The sequence below is a fragment of the Camelus ferus genome, chromosome 35 (assembly GCF_009834535.1).
Source record: "Camelus ferus isolate YT-003-E chromosome 35, BCGSAC_Cfer_1.0, whole genome shotgun sequence".
Lineage (NCBI taxonomy): Eukaryota > Metazoa > Chordata > Mammalia > Artiodactyla > Camelidae > Camelus > Camelus ferus.
Window position 1 is genome coordinate 3,492,544 of NC_045730.1, and position 14,551 is coordinate 3,507,094.

Here is a 14,551-nt window from a genome sequence, read left to right on the forward strand (position 1 = left end):
GACCTCATGCATGCTAGGCGTGTACTCTACCACTGAGCTATACCCTCCCCTTTGACCTGTTCAAAAAATAAAAGTCAAACTATTAAAAAAGGAGAAGAAAATGTTGGTTGAGTATCTAAATTTTGGGTTGGACAAAGACCAAGCTTAAAAGCAATTAAAGAAACTACAAAGGAAAGACTGAAATTCCACAGTGTAACCACTTTAAGTTCAAGGTCATCAAAAACCTTGAATGTGAGCAAAAGGAAGACAACAGGTTAAGGGATATTTGCAACAACTATGACCCCGCCCCCCCCCAAATTATCATAAAGTGTAGATTGGAAACACATCCAGAACAGTAAGAAAAACAAGGAGACGCTTCTCTATCCCTGGACAAAGGCTTTTATTTAATCCCTACTGCAAACCTTTGCAGCTTTTAAAGACGTGGCCACTGAAGTTTGGTGGAGTTAACTTCTAACGGTTGTTTGATCAACCTCAGTTGGAGATCACATTTTTCAACCCAGCGGGAGTGGGTTTCACTCAAGTGTTCAGTCCGTGCATTTATGGCTTAGGTACAAAGGCACTGGTTTCAACCTACAGATTTTTAAAAAATTATTGGAATATAGTCAGTTTACAATGTTGTGTCAGTTTCTGGTGCACAGTGTAATGTTTCAGTCATACACACACATACATATATTCGTTTTCATATTCTTTTTCATGATAGGTTACTACAAGATACTGAATGCAGGTCCCTGAACCTACAGGTTTGCACATACACCTAGGACCGTGCTGAAAGAGAACTCCCCAAAAGACAGCAGAAGCCGAGGGGAGTAAGAGGTAGCAGCTCTTATGTAAAAAATAAATAAGCTACAAGGATACATTGTACAACACAGGGAACATAGCCAATCTTTTATAATAACTATAAATGGAGCCTAACCTTTAACAAGTGTGAGTCACTATGTGATACACCATTTTTTTTTATAAGATACACCATCAATTTATTAACTTTTCATACGAAAGAGAACAAACCATATGCACAACCGATGCAAGGCAAAATTCGATTTCCGCTGTGTTACATGTAGATGAAAAGTCTCCTTTAGAAGTGAAGCAATACCATAATGACTTTTCAGGATTTTTTGTGGCGATTAAATCTTACAGATGAAGACCCCTGACAGTTCCTGGCACAGAGTGAGCCCTGAAACGGTAGTTATTAATCTAATAATGTGTGTTGGGTCCTTGAAATGCAAAGTAGATGCCGTCATCCCCACTTTACAGCTGTGAAACTGAGGCTAGGAGAACTTAAGGAGCTTGCTTGGTTTTGCCCAGGCATACGTGGGGGTAAGCCTCAGGTGGCAGGCTGCCAGATCACACAGCCTAAGAGCCGCACAGCCGAGCCAGGCCGGGCAGGGTGAGTCACCCACCTCAGGAGTCGAACTGAGTCACACGTTAATTAGCGAACAGGCTTTTGCATCCCTGGGGCTATGGAGAGGTCTGTCTGCATCCAAAAATGAATTGAGAAAATAGGATTTTTAAAAAGAGCCGTGATTCAGGATGCCCACAGAACCTTAGAGGCCAGATGTCCAGTCTCTAAGAGCCTGCATTTTCCCCGTCCCACCTCTTCCAAACAGGACCTCGGGACCAGCGTCACCATTCCTGCTCCTCTCTCTGCCTGGATCACAAATATTTCCCTCTAAATTCCAAGTCTCACTAATCCTTTAAGACTGAATTTTGGGGGTCAAGCTTCTGGACTATCTCCCCTTCATCCTTGTGATGTGTTAATTTATGTGTTAACTTGATTGGGCCACTGGATACCCAGATATTAGGGCAAACATTATTCTGGGTGTTTCTGTGAGGGTGTTTTTTGGATCAGACTAGCATTTAAATCAGTGGGCTGAGTAAAGCAGATTGCCCTCCCTTGTGTGGGTGGGCCTCGTCCAATCAGCTGAAGGCCTGACTAGAATGAAAAAAACTGACTTCCCCAGATGGAAAGGAACCTTTGAGATGGGACATTGGCCTTTGAATTCAGACTGAAATATCGATTCTTCCCGGGTCTCAAGCTTGCTGACTCATCTTGTAGATCTTGAGATTTGTCAGCCTTTGTAATTGTGTGAGCCAATTTCTTATAATAAATTTCTCTCTTAATATATATATATATATATATATATTTTATATATATATATATACCCACACACACATACATATACATATATATAATATATATGTACACATACACACACACTCATATGCCCTTTACCCAGCTTCCCCTAATGTTAACATCTTACAAAAACATGGTATGTTCATCAAAACTAAGAATTAACATTAGTGCAATACCATTAACAAAACTGCAGACTTTATTCAAATTCCCCCAGTTTTTCCATTAATATCCTCTTTTGGGTCCAGAGTCCCATTCCGGATCCCACATGGCACTTAACCTCCTTCAGTTTGTGACAGTTTCTCAGTGTTTCCTTTTTTCTTTAAATGCCTTTGGTCTTTTCAAAGTGTGCCAGTCAGGTGTCTCATAGAAGGCTCCTCCATGCGGGTTTGTCTCACATTTTCTCACAATAGGACTAAGATTATGCATTTTAGGGGAGGCGATTTTCTCATCACATCATATCAGGGGGGACAAGACAACAACACGACTCATTGCTGGTGATGTTAACCGGTCATTTGGTTAAGGAGGTGTCTGCCAGTTTCCACGACTGTCAAGTTAGTATTATTGCCTTTCAATCTTCAGCTCTTTGGAAATGTCACAGTTCAGCTCACACTCAGAGGAAGAGTGAACATTAGCTCTGTCTCTTGAAGGGAGGCGTATCAGAGAATTTGCAGACATATGTTCAAAGCACCAGAGTGATTGATAAAGATTTTGGGGGCGTAAACTTTGAGGATATACACATATCCTGTTTCTTCTTAAAGCTTCACGCTCAGACTTGAGCATTCATTCCTTTATTTTCCTCGCAGGTGTTATCCCTGGGGTGTCTAATGGTAACTTTCTGTTTCTCTCCTTTTCACATTTATTGCTTGTAATTCTTCTGTGAGGAAAACTTGCCACTTCTCGCTATTCATTCACGTAGTCAATCATTTATTTCCATCACCATGGCCTCATGGATATTCCTTTGCTGATGAGTTTTTAAGTTTCTTACCTGCTCCACAATTCTGTGATTTCTGGGAACGACTTGCCTTCCACTACCCAGCAAGCTCAGGACTTGATGTTCTTGATGGGAGGGAGGCGGTCATGTCAATTTCCATGCCCTCAAACTCAGCTTCATCCTCCCTTATGGTTTCCCCATGTGTCTTAACTGCTATGGAAGGTTTTTCTCGGGTGTTTGGGCGGAGCCTGAAGGATGAAAACATTCTCACTGTTAATGCCCTGCAAAAAGCTTTTGGCTTTTTTCTTTTTTTCCTTCCTTCCTTCCTTTCTCTCTTTCTTTCTTTCTCTCTCTCTAATTGAAGTATAGTTGACTTATAATGTTGTGTTAGTTTCAGATGTACAGCAAAGTGATTCAGTTACATATGTATACATTTATCTGTTTTTCAGATTCTTTTCCATTATAGGTTATTACAAGACATTGAATATAGTTCCCTGTTCTGTACAGTGAATCCTTTTTGTTTTTCTATTTCACATCTATAGGTTTGTATCTGCTAACCCCAGACTCCTAATGTATCTCCCACCCACCCCTTCCCCTTTGGTAACCATAAATTTTTTATGTCTGAGAGTCTGTTTCTGTTTTGTAAGTAAATTCATTTGTATCACTTTTTTAGAGTCCACATATAAGTGGTATCATCTGATATTTGTTTTTCTCTGTCTGACTTACTTCACTTGGTATGATCATCTCTAGGTCCAACCATGTTGCTGCAAATGGCATTATTTTATTCCTTTTTATGGCTGAAGAGTATTTCATTGTGTGTATATACCACGTCTTTATCCGGTCATCTGTGGATGGACATTTGGGGTGCTCCCAGGTCTTGGCTCCTTCCTATTTTATTTTTAAAAGCAGATTCAGTTACGGTCCAGCCTAGAGGGGCTCATTCACTGGAAAGTGAGGTTTTTACAGTATGACTGGGAGGGAGGCTATCCCTCACCAATAAGTGTCTGTTGAAGGCGTGGGATGTGCAAGTCATTGTTCTAAGTAGCAGAGACAGAAAACGTTTTAAGCCTTGGCAACACCCTTCCTGAGCTGGTGATCTAATGGATTCACTGTGGATGCTCAGGTCCTGAGGCTTCCGGGACGGCCGAGTGGCCGTGTAGAGAAGGCAAGGGCATCAGAGTGTCTCATTTAAGGAAAAAAAAAAGAGATTCCTTTACAAACCACATTGCCACTGTTGGAAATGGAGCAGCAGCTGGCCCCAGGGCATTACATCGAGCATCTTTTTGTCCAGCTCCAAGATGCGAGGGAAGCTCAGTCTGAGCCCTCTTTCCTTTGTTATTAAATCCCAGAACGCCTCAGCGGTTGGAGCTGGAGAGGAACCAGAGGCACGGAGAGGGAAACAAGGAAGGAGGCGTAACGGCACCGTGACAGTTTCTGACAAGCCCTGGGGAGCAGGGACACGGCCGTCCACACGGGTGGCCTCTGGGGCCGGATGCTCTGATCTCACCCGCACATCCGAGCCGTCAACCAGGCAGACGCTGTCCTGGGCTGCTCCCCTGGGGCTGGGGGCGTTTTCTTACTGCGGCCTGCTCTTTCTCTAATTCACTTTGCGTCTTCCCAGACAGAGTGGACAAGAGGGTGTGAGACAGATTGTGATGCATCGCTTTGTCACTCTGGGGCTTTGGAGTTAAACGGGTTAGCTGTCTGTTTCCTCAGCCCATCGAGGGGACAGCGTGGCCTCAGCTCAGCTGTTGGGGACTTTCTGGGCCTCGGGTGCCAAATGGAGAGCATGACGGCACCTCACTCACCAGGATAAGGGGGCACGTGCCTGGGGAGCGGGAGTCAGGTGTATTCAGGGAGGCTCGAGCCCTCGTGCTCTGGGGGAGCTGAACCACTGCCAGCCACCGGAAGACGAGTTCCGGCAAGAGGAAGGGAACTTCTGGAGAGACCATGGTCTCCCTGGAGCAATCGTGTTGCTCACTGTGTTTCAGAAAGACACGAACCACATTCCAGTTCAAACCAGGCCTGGGGTGTGGGTACGGTCCCCTCAAAAAGCTGTGCTTAGCAGGTGCTCCGGGTCTAAGGGGGGACTTAGCCCAGTCAAGACTCTGGGCTTTCTTGCACAAGAATAAATTCATTGTGTGGCAAACAGATTATATCTGGACAAGAAATTCTTTTTTTTTCCCGGTTTTGATTTTTTAATTTTAAAATTTAAGTTTTTAACTAAAAATCATAAACTGAGGTTGCTTTAACACCATGCATTGTTTTCCATGAACAAATAAGCTTTCTGTCCTGTTCTGATGTGTTGCATCACATTATGAGCACTTTTAATATTCTGTCATCCCTGTCCTTCTAAGATATAGCCAACCTGGTCATTATTTATTTTCAGCATACACTGCAGATTTCAAATTGCCGACATACATTTTTAGGAGCTTTGTGTATATACGTAATAGGTTCTGGTCCAGCCAACTGTGGACCCAGTAATGCAATAAAAACACAGTGCATTAACAACACAAAGTTGCGGTCACTGTAGGATAACAAGGGATTGCTTTATATAGTGGGAGACAGACCCTTGAATGACAATGTGACGCCTTTCCTTTTGCTGAAGCACACGTGGACGGCAGCTGGTGACTTGGGCTCCTTTGATGTGGTGGGTTTCTCATCCTGCCCTCTCTTCTGTGAAAACAAAACTTAGGAAGTACATCTCTGAGAAACGAGGCCAGAATTGGGAAGCTGCATCCACCTTCTGACTTGTCTTTATCTCAAATATTTTGTCTGTTACTTGTTTACTGATTCAGGGACCTGCAATGCAGGTCGCCGGCTATTAAGACTTCCGGCATCGTTCTTGGCAGTCTTTAAAGTGAAATCAAGCCTTTTTGTTCGAGCCTCCCCCTACATGCAAAGTGAAATTGGCTTATAATTATTGTTTCTTATACTGTTCTTTCCTGATTTTGACTCAAGCGTCTATCAGTCTTATAAAATTACTTGAGCATTTTTCTTTTCTTTCTTTTTCTTGTTTTGGAAGTTTAGTGTACTTTGCTAGTAAAATTACTTGGCCTTGGGGAAGTAATCCTTGCTCTTTAAAATCCACAGCTCACAAAGGACTAGGTGAATGAGAAACTGGAAAGGGCTGTTAAGGACAATATTGTGCTGCTCTTGGGCCCTCCTCACTCAGAGACGGAGCGCTGCGGGGCGAGAAGAGCTGGGTTGAGTCAGCTTCGTCCATTCATTCACTCACTTACTTTATGGACTTCCTGTTATGGTCCAAGACTGTGCTAAACGCCAGGAGGACCTTCCATAGGAGATGAATGAGAAAAGTCAGTGAGAATCGTAAACGCACTATAACATGTGATCATTTTCAGCCTTGGAAGCCTTGATGGCTCAGCCTGGAACCTTCAAGGTCCTCTTATTCCGCCCGACACTTTACAGACGAGGAGACCGAGGCTCACGGCGGGGAAGCAATTTCAGGCATAAAGCGGCTGGGTCTACACCTACCTGACTCCCGATCCGGCTCTTTTTTCTGCGAGTTACTTCCCTGGAAAGAATGAGGCAGAAAACAGTGCCCCGGGAGGTGCCAGGAGCTCTGCGCGGCCCTGACAGTCTCTCAGCTGCCAGGAAGAGCTGCTACTGCTAGCTACTAAGGGGGCAACTTCCTTCCTCTCGGGAATGCTGAGCCCTCTCCCCCCAGCTCTCAGAGACGCTGCTCAGGGTCCCCCCAGCCTCCTGCTTCCTTCCCTCAGTCCCCGTGCTCTCCTGGGCTCTCTGGTGCTGGCTGTCAGCCCCGCTAGACCCGACTTCCTGAAGAGTCTCCTGTTTAAAGAGTGAACTTGCCACATGACCTGCACTAAGACACTTAGGTAATGTTTCCCAAAGGAGTGACTGAAGCAGTTTACACTCAGATTAAAGCCACGGAACATAATCCTTTCATCTCAAAGCAGGCGATCACTTTAGACAGTGAGACATTCTCACTGGCGCTAGAACATCAGAGGAAAATACATCAGTATGCAAAGCTGGGCACCCGGGGAACCTCCTGAGATGGCAACAGAGAGCACACGGCTGCTGGTGGAGTTACCTTTTCCCCGTGAGGCTGAAATGCAGCACAAAGGAAGGGAGAGGGCCGAGGCCACCGTGTGGACGAACCAAACCAAAGGCGATCTTCGCTCGTGTTGGTTCACTGGGAGGAGAAACAAGACGTCTAAAGGCTTGCCTTCATGCCCTGCTGTGCCTGCGGCGGTCTCGCCTCCTGGTATTGCGACACCCGGACACAGCGGGGTGGGGCCTGCCTTGCTGTCGGGTGCAGAGCTCCGGCTCACCGTCGGCTCAGTGAAAAGCAGGCGATGCTTCTTTCATGGGGGGGGGGGGCGGTCAAGCCCGGATCTAACATGGAGAGGCCTCGTTCTCAGGCAGCCTGCCTTAATTGCTGAGCAAAGCCCTCTTCTTGTGGGGAAGACGACGACGAGGACTCAACAATTAGCCGTCCCAGAGCGCAGTTCTGCGAAAACAATCGGGAGGAAACGGGCGGGGCAGCAGTCGCCCACCCCTCCTGGCTGGCGCGGGGGCGGGCAGGCAAAACAGCGGCAAGCGCAGCCAGCTGGTTCAAGGGTTCAGCGCTGCCTGCAGCAGGGGGAGACCCCAGCCAGGCTCTGTTCCTGTTGCACTGCTCCGACCAGGAGTCTTCCAGACCCGTCCTAACCGAACCCTGTCTAGTCTTGAGCTAGCCTAGCTCTCGCGCTGTTGGTGCTGGAAGGGTCTGGGAATCGGGCCTTCAGGCAAGGGTTTAACTTGATTTTCTTACCAGAGACTATATATATGAAGACATGGTTCCTCCAAAATAAACAGAAGTAATATTTGAATGCCCACTCTGGGCTAGATGTTTAGACTTGGAACATTGCATTGAATCTTCCCCACAATTTTAAGAGTTAGTTATATACATATATATATATATATTTTTTTTCTTTTTCTTTTTTCATTTCATATTGTTAAAAACAAGGCAACGGACCCAAAATGGAATCACTTATGCTAATCTGCACATCACCAAACTCAGACTTAAGTACAGTTCTGGCTTTCCCAGAAATGGGATCTTGAACCAGCCAGTCAGGAATCACCTTCTCTGCACTAAACAGGCCATCTGCCTGATGGACCCCAGCACCCCCCACAGGGAGGTAACCTTGCAATAACCAACCCTCTGTTTGCCGAGAATAACTTTCCTCTTCCCGCTTCCTTCTGGCTGTAAAATCCTTTCATCTTGTACAACAGCTTGGAGCGCCCTTCTGTCTGCTGGATTGGATGCTGCCCAATTCGAGTCAACTTTTGCTCGAGTAAATTCTTAAAAACTTTAGCATGCCTCATTTAATCTTTTAACAATTTATATGAGAAAACTCTGGCTCAGAGGTTAAATAATTTGAGGGGTTAAATAATTTGCCCTGGATCACACAGACTGTCATGGGTAGAGGGGGCATCAAACCAGGTAACCACGGTTACCAGGTGGCCACGCAGCCAAAGTCTTTGTTATTTTGCTGGATCCACCTTGATTAGAGAAAAGTCAATGAGTTTGCAGAAAGAGAAGCAACTCTGTGGGAGGAGTCTTTTGAGATGGGAAAACCGACCTTTCCTTTCATTTGTATTGAGGTGATTTCCTTGGATTTTCCTTTGCTTCCACATTCCTGGGCTGGTATGAAAGTGTAAGGTGTGCCTTTTTCTGGCTTGGAAATGTTTTTCTCTCTCCTATATCCAGAGTGTTCAGTTTGTAGTTGTAAGAGACGCATTTTGTTCCTGGTGCTGAGTTTCTAAATGTTAACTCCCCGGGAGATAATCAGTCACCTTGAGAACCTTGATCAAGTACCTACTACACACAGACCATTATGGAGGATGCCATGAGAGGCACAGAGTTGGCCAAGAAGTAGCCTGCACCCTTAGAAGTGGGAAGGAGATAAGACTGATTAGCACATGAAATTCTAACCTAAAGTCTACGGGCTGATACGAGCGAGTGGGATCAAACCAGTGCTTCTTAATGTTGGCTGCATCCCAGACTCACCTTGGGAACTTCAGAAAGTCCTGGAGTCTGGGCCTTACCTGCAGATCTTCTGTTTTAATTGGTCCGGATGTCCCCTTGCCCTCCCCCACGGCACGTTTTTTTTAAACTTCCCTGCTAAGTCTAACCTGCAGCCAAAATTGAGAACTTTGAACTAGAACAACCTAAGCTGTTTTTCCAATTCTCAGATTGCGTTGAGTCTAAGTGGATGTGAGTACACCTGGGATGTGCAGGGGCAGGGGTTGGGGTGGAGGAGACCGCTGGATTTATGTATTTGATCTCAGTGAATCTTCACAGGCTTATCCATCACCTCCCCTCAGTCTACGGCAGACTCATCCACCCACCCTTCCCCAGCTCAGCCGTTACCTCCGGAACAGAGCCATCTCCGTCCACAAGAAAGAGCCCCCGGCTGTCTCTATAATTTACTGCCTCTAGACTCTTTTTTGAATCCTCAGGCCCCAATAGCTTTTCAAAAAATGTGTTTTTGTTGGTTTATCCAGTTTTCTTTTTCTGGTGTTGTGGGTGGGTGTGATGATCTGTTACAAGTTTCTGTGCTCCAGTCGGAAGCGGAACTCTCTCTCTGGCCTTGCGAGCCCTTCGAAGGGAGGGAGGTGAACTGGTGTGTGGGAAGACGTGTCCGCTGCCAAAGGTGGGATGAGTGAAATGTAGGGGAGCCAGGATGCGGGCAAAGGGAGGCCACGGTAAGGATGGAACAGAAGCTGACAGACCGAGGTGCTGTGAGAGAGCAAGCTTCAGGTGGTAGAGACAGATTCAAATCCGTGTCTAACTCCGAAGCCTCAATCTCTGGTCTACATCTCCTGTGTAACTGGCCTCGGCTGCGTGGCTGGTACAGAAACAGTTCTCTTTGGCTTAAGTTGCTGCCCTGGCGGATCTGAAGGGTATATTTTTGGCTCTTGGGATTCCTATAGTTGACTTCTTTTTATGAGAAAAAATTAGATGCTTCAGAAAACTCGTGCCAAAACTCAGAGTGTAATTGGTAACAGACACCTAGAACGTTCTCTGTAAATTTCCTTTGTGATTTTTTTTTGGGGTGTTGTTTGTGATCAGCAGTAGTGTGTGCTTTCTGACTGGTGAATAATGAAGCATGTAAGACTTTTGGTCTCTTCTAATTCAGTAATTTTAGCTTCTAGAAATCTGTCCTAAGACATAAATGCAGACAAATACTTGCATGGGAAGTTATTTCTAATAAGGATCAATTTAGAAATGATGCAAATGTCTTACATGAAGGCATGATATATATAATACACACACATGTATATACAGAAAAGCATGTGTGTATGATTATAAAGGAGCTGAGACAACTTAAATGGCCATCAATGTGGAACTGGTTAAAAAAATTATAATATGTTCATACTATGGAAAACTGCAACAATTAAAAATAATGAGATAAACATACTACAGATTTGAAAATATTTCTAGTACATATTATTATTAGTATGGTGCCATTTATGTCCTCATTTTTATATATAAATTATACATAATATATAAATATTTTAGTATTTTATGTATAATTATATCATAAAATTATATATAAATTATATGTATCATAAATATAAAATTATAAATTATGTACATTATATATTATAAAGTATATGTGACATGTAAATTTAAATTTATAATATATAACATAATTTATAATTTTATATATTTTAATATTTTATATATAATACATACACTTCATAAAATATGTTTATATATAAAATTATACATAATAAATATAAAACTATAATTCATATATTATATATAAATCTTATATAACATAATTTATAATGTATAAAATATATAATTTATAAAAATATATAAATTATATATATATTATATACCAATGCATAGAAAAAGATAGAAGGATACTTATCAAGCTGCTAATAGCAGAAAGTTAGTTCTGAAGGTGAATTTGAAGTGGGGGGTTGATAACACAGGACCCTATGTTTTACTCTATGAACATCTATATTTGAATCTTTTACAATGAGAACAATTACCTCTATCACATGTGTAATTATAAATAGTGAAATCTTTAAAAGACTTGACTTTTAGTTTTCTTCCTATGTGCTTTTTCTTAAAGCTTGGCTGCTTATTGCAGGGTTAAACAACAGTGACCCTCTCTTCTGGAAATCTAAAGTGGTCGCATCAGGTTTGGCTGCCTGGGCAATTGCTTTCAGGTGAACTGGCTGCCGGGGAGTTGCGCACGCGCTGCACGGAGGTAGATGGCTGTGGGTGCAGGATGTGGTCCTGACTCAGATGGATTTGCCTGGTGAGGGTGACGGTGTGTCCTTGCCCGGATGCCCGCGGCGAGGTGTGTTCTATGACGAGTTGTCGGCTCAGAAGGGGCTCCCCCTCCTTGTTCCGACCGCCTTCTAGCCTGGTTGCCTGTGGAGAGGAGTCAGAAAAGGCTGCCAGAGCCTGGCGTGGGGGGTCCTGGGAGCAGGAGGGCAGCTGGGGTGCCAGCGAGACAAGAGAAAGAGCACAATCTTGGGCCAGCTGTCATTAAGAAGTGACACGTTTCACTTGGGACGAGGAACAGAGTGTCATTTAATTCACGTACTTTAGATGGTTCGTTTTGCCTCTTTGTTTATCCCCTTCTGGTTATCAACTCAAGCCAATCAGTCCACCACGTGGAATTTCTGGAAAGGACCCTGGGTCACCTCGTTCAAGCCGCTGCCTGGCGGAGCCGCACGCGGATACCTGGAGAGGTGGCCTGAGCATCCAGGCCCAGGACTGGCACCCGCACCCAGCACCCGGGAGCCGGGACTGGTGTTTGCTCCTTTGCGGCTCTGGCTCTCTGGAAAGCAGCTCCTAAGGATAACCCGAGACAATCATGAGCCTCCAAGAGAAGGTTTCCTTGTTCCGCCACTTTCTCAGATCAGTGTCAGCTGCGAAAAATGTGAGTTTTAGTGTCTTTACGTCTGTGCTTTTTTGTGCCGGTACAGACCGATTGAAAATGATTGTTTTCCATTAACCTGGCATTGCATGCTGTTTGGGCCCCATTTATAGCATCATGGTAGGGGTTTACACCTATTTCTACTTCTTTCTGACCACCACACAAATGAAATAAAATGCAACCAACCTCTTTTTTAAAAAAATCAGTCAATTTTAATGCAAAAATGCAAGGTGTATATATATATATATATATATATATATATATATATATATATATATATATTCTATATATATATATATATTTTTTTTTTTCTGGATAAGATCATTTCAACAGGTGTCTCCCTTATCTGATTGCATAAACTTGAGAGACGCAGCACACTTTGGGGTTTACTTTTGTTTTGTGCTCAGATCTCTACTGGGCCAAGCGAGCGATGGTTCTTTTTGGAGAGACCGTCTGGCTTTGTCGCGAGTCAGCTGGGACGGGGCAGGTTTCAGGAGGTGAAGGCTCCGGATTCTGAATGTCATCCGGCTGGCGGTGGCGGCGCTCTGGGTCCCGGCTGGCGGTGCTCTGGGTCCTGGCTGGCGGTGCTCTGGGTTCCAGCTCAGAGGGGCGGCCTGGGCAGGCATGATGCTGGGACTGCTGGGAACGTGGGATTGCTGCTTCTCCTTTGGAACCTTTATCTTCACTGGGTGTGGGGAAAAAATGACAACAACCTTCAGTAATAATAATAATAATTTAAAAAGTAAGTGTTGGCAAGTGATTGGCGTCTTGACATACCCCTTTCATTCTCTCCTGCGTTCTTCTCGGGTTTCTGATAACATTAGCAATGCAGGATCCCCAGGCCAGACATAGGAAGGCTGCCTGCAGCCTGTGACTTTCCAATAATGAGCCAGTTTGGGGGAAACCACTTAAACTCTGAGACATTTTTATCCCTCCCCCCAGCCCCAGCTCCTTCATAGTCTGGTTCTCTCCTACCTCCAGGATTTAGCACTGGGGCCCTCAGAACTTTGTCTTTTGTTCTTAGCATCAGGACTGAGATGCGTTCCTGGAAAATATTTCCGTCCCCTCCTTGCAGATGGTTTGGCCCGGTAGGTGTTTCTCCAGCCAGAGGCCCTGAATTCCCCGGGACTAATTAAGGATTTTGGGGGGAGGGGAGGGAATGGGAAGAAGTGTGTCAGCAGGAGACTGTGAGAGGTCCAGGTGAGTCAACCTGTTTTAAATCTGTCATCCTTGATGAAAGAGAGAAAGACAGGATCTGTCGTTGCTGGGATGTGAGTGATACCCTACAGAGACGGCTCTGTCTGGACCCAGCTGGCCCTAGGGTTGTGATAATATCACGCAACCCAGAGATTGCAGCCACCCCACCTCTTTATTCACATGATGGTTGTGTATCTCTTAAGTGGACTGACTTCTCCAGTTGCCCTGCAGAGCTTCAAGAATGAGGCGGGGCTACTAGCAGGTGTATTTAATGAGTTGGAGATTTGTCATCCTGAAACTTCCTTTGGAACTATTCCATGAGTGGGAATACAGCGTCAGAGATGAGAGGAGCCTTTCAGACACTGATAGATCAAACTCACACCCACAGGGAGGGAGACGAGAAGGAATCAAACGATTTCTGCCAAGAGAACTGTGCGGAGGAATTACTACGCTGGTGGTTCCCCAGAGAGTAAGAGACTTTAGCTTATTTTTAGAGGTTTCCTAAACAAAAAGGTTCCAAATAGATTTCCATATGTCCTAGCTGCTCATTTTAAGAAAGAAATACTCAACCCACCTGGAGCCTTTTCCTTGCAGAAACTCCCAGAAAATTTCACAGTAGCGTCAATAAATGAAGTCTCTCCATCATTAGGGTTTCGTCTTTTTTATTTGGAACCACCCAAGGAGTTAGGAAGAGGTTAGACACTAGGATGTAAGACCCTGTAATTTCTCAGACGAAGGACTCTACCTGTGTCATTGATCTGAAAATATGGACCCAGCCTCTGGGGAGGGTGTGTGATGATAACCATTGATTACTTAGGAGTCTGAGAGCAGGGAAGATGTGTGGGCTGAGCCATCTGATCCTAGCTTAACTCCAGGGAAAATAAACAAGCTTGCTGAGTCATTTATCTGCATGGTGGCTAATAAAGGTAGTGGATTCTTGCTGCCATGTTTACATTCTCATTTTTATGCTCTGACAGCGGGAGACCAGGCAACTGACTTGGCCAGTCCCTAAGAGTAGCCAGGTGGGGGGCGATTCAGGACCCTGTGGTAGGACTAGCGTGCAAACACATGTGCAGTGTGGTCTGGGGTAGGGGAAGCCAGAAATAACACACACATCCACTCATAGGAGACGGTGTAGGTGGATTATGGTGCATCCTATACCAAAAGGACACTTTATGAATAAAAAAAGATATTCCTGTTACTCAGGACATTCTAAAGGTCTTAGGAGCTCTGTGCTAGGAACTGGGACAAAGACTAAATATGATATTATACATATATAGTTTTTTTTTTTAAATAAAAAGAAATGTATGTGCAGGTAAAGGAAAAAGACCGGAAGGTAACAGATCCAACTGTTAGTTGTGT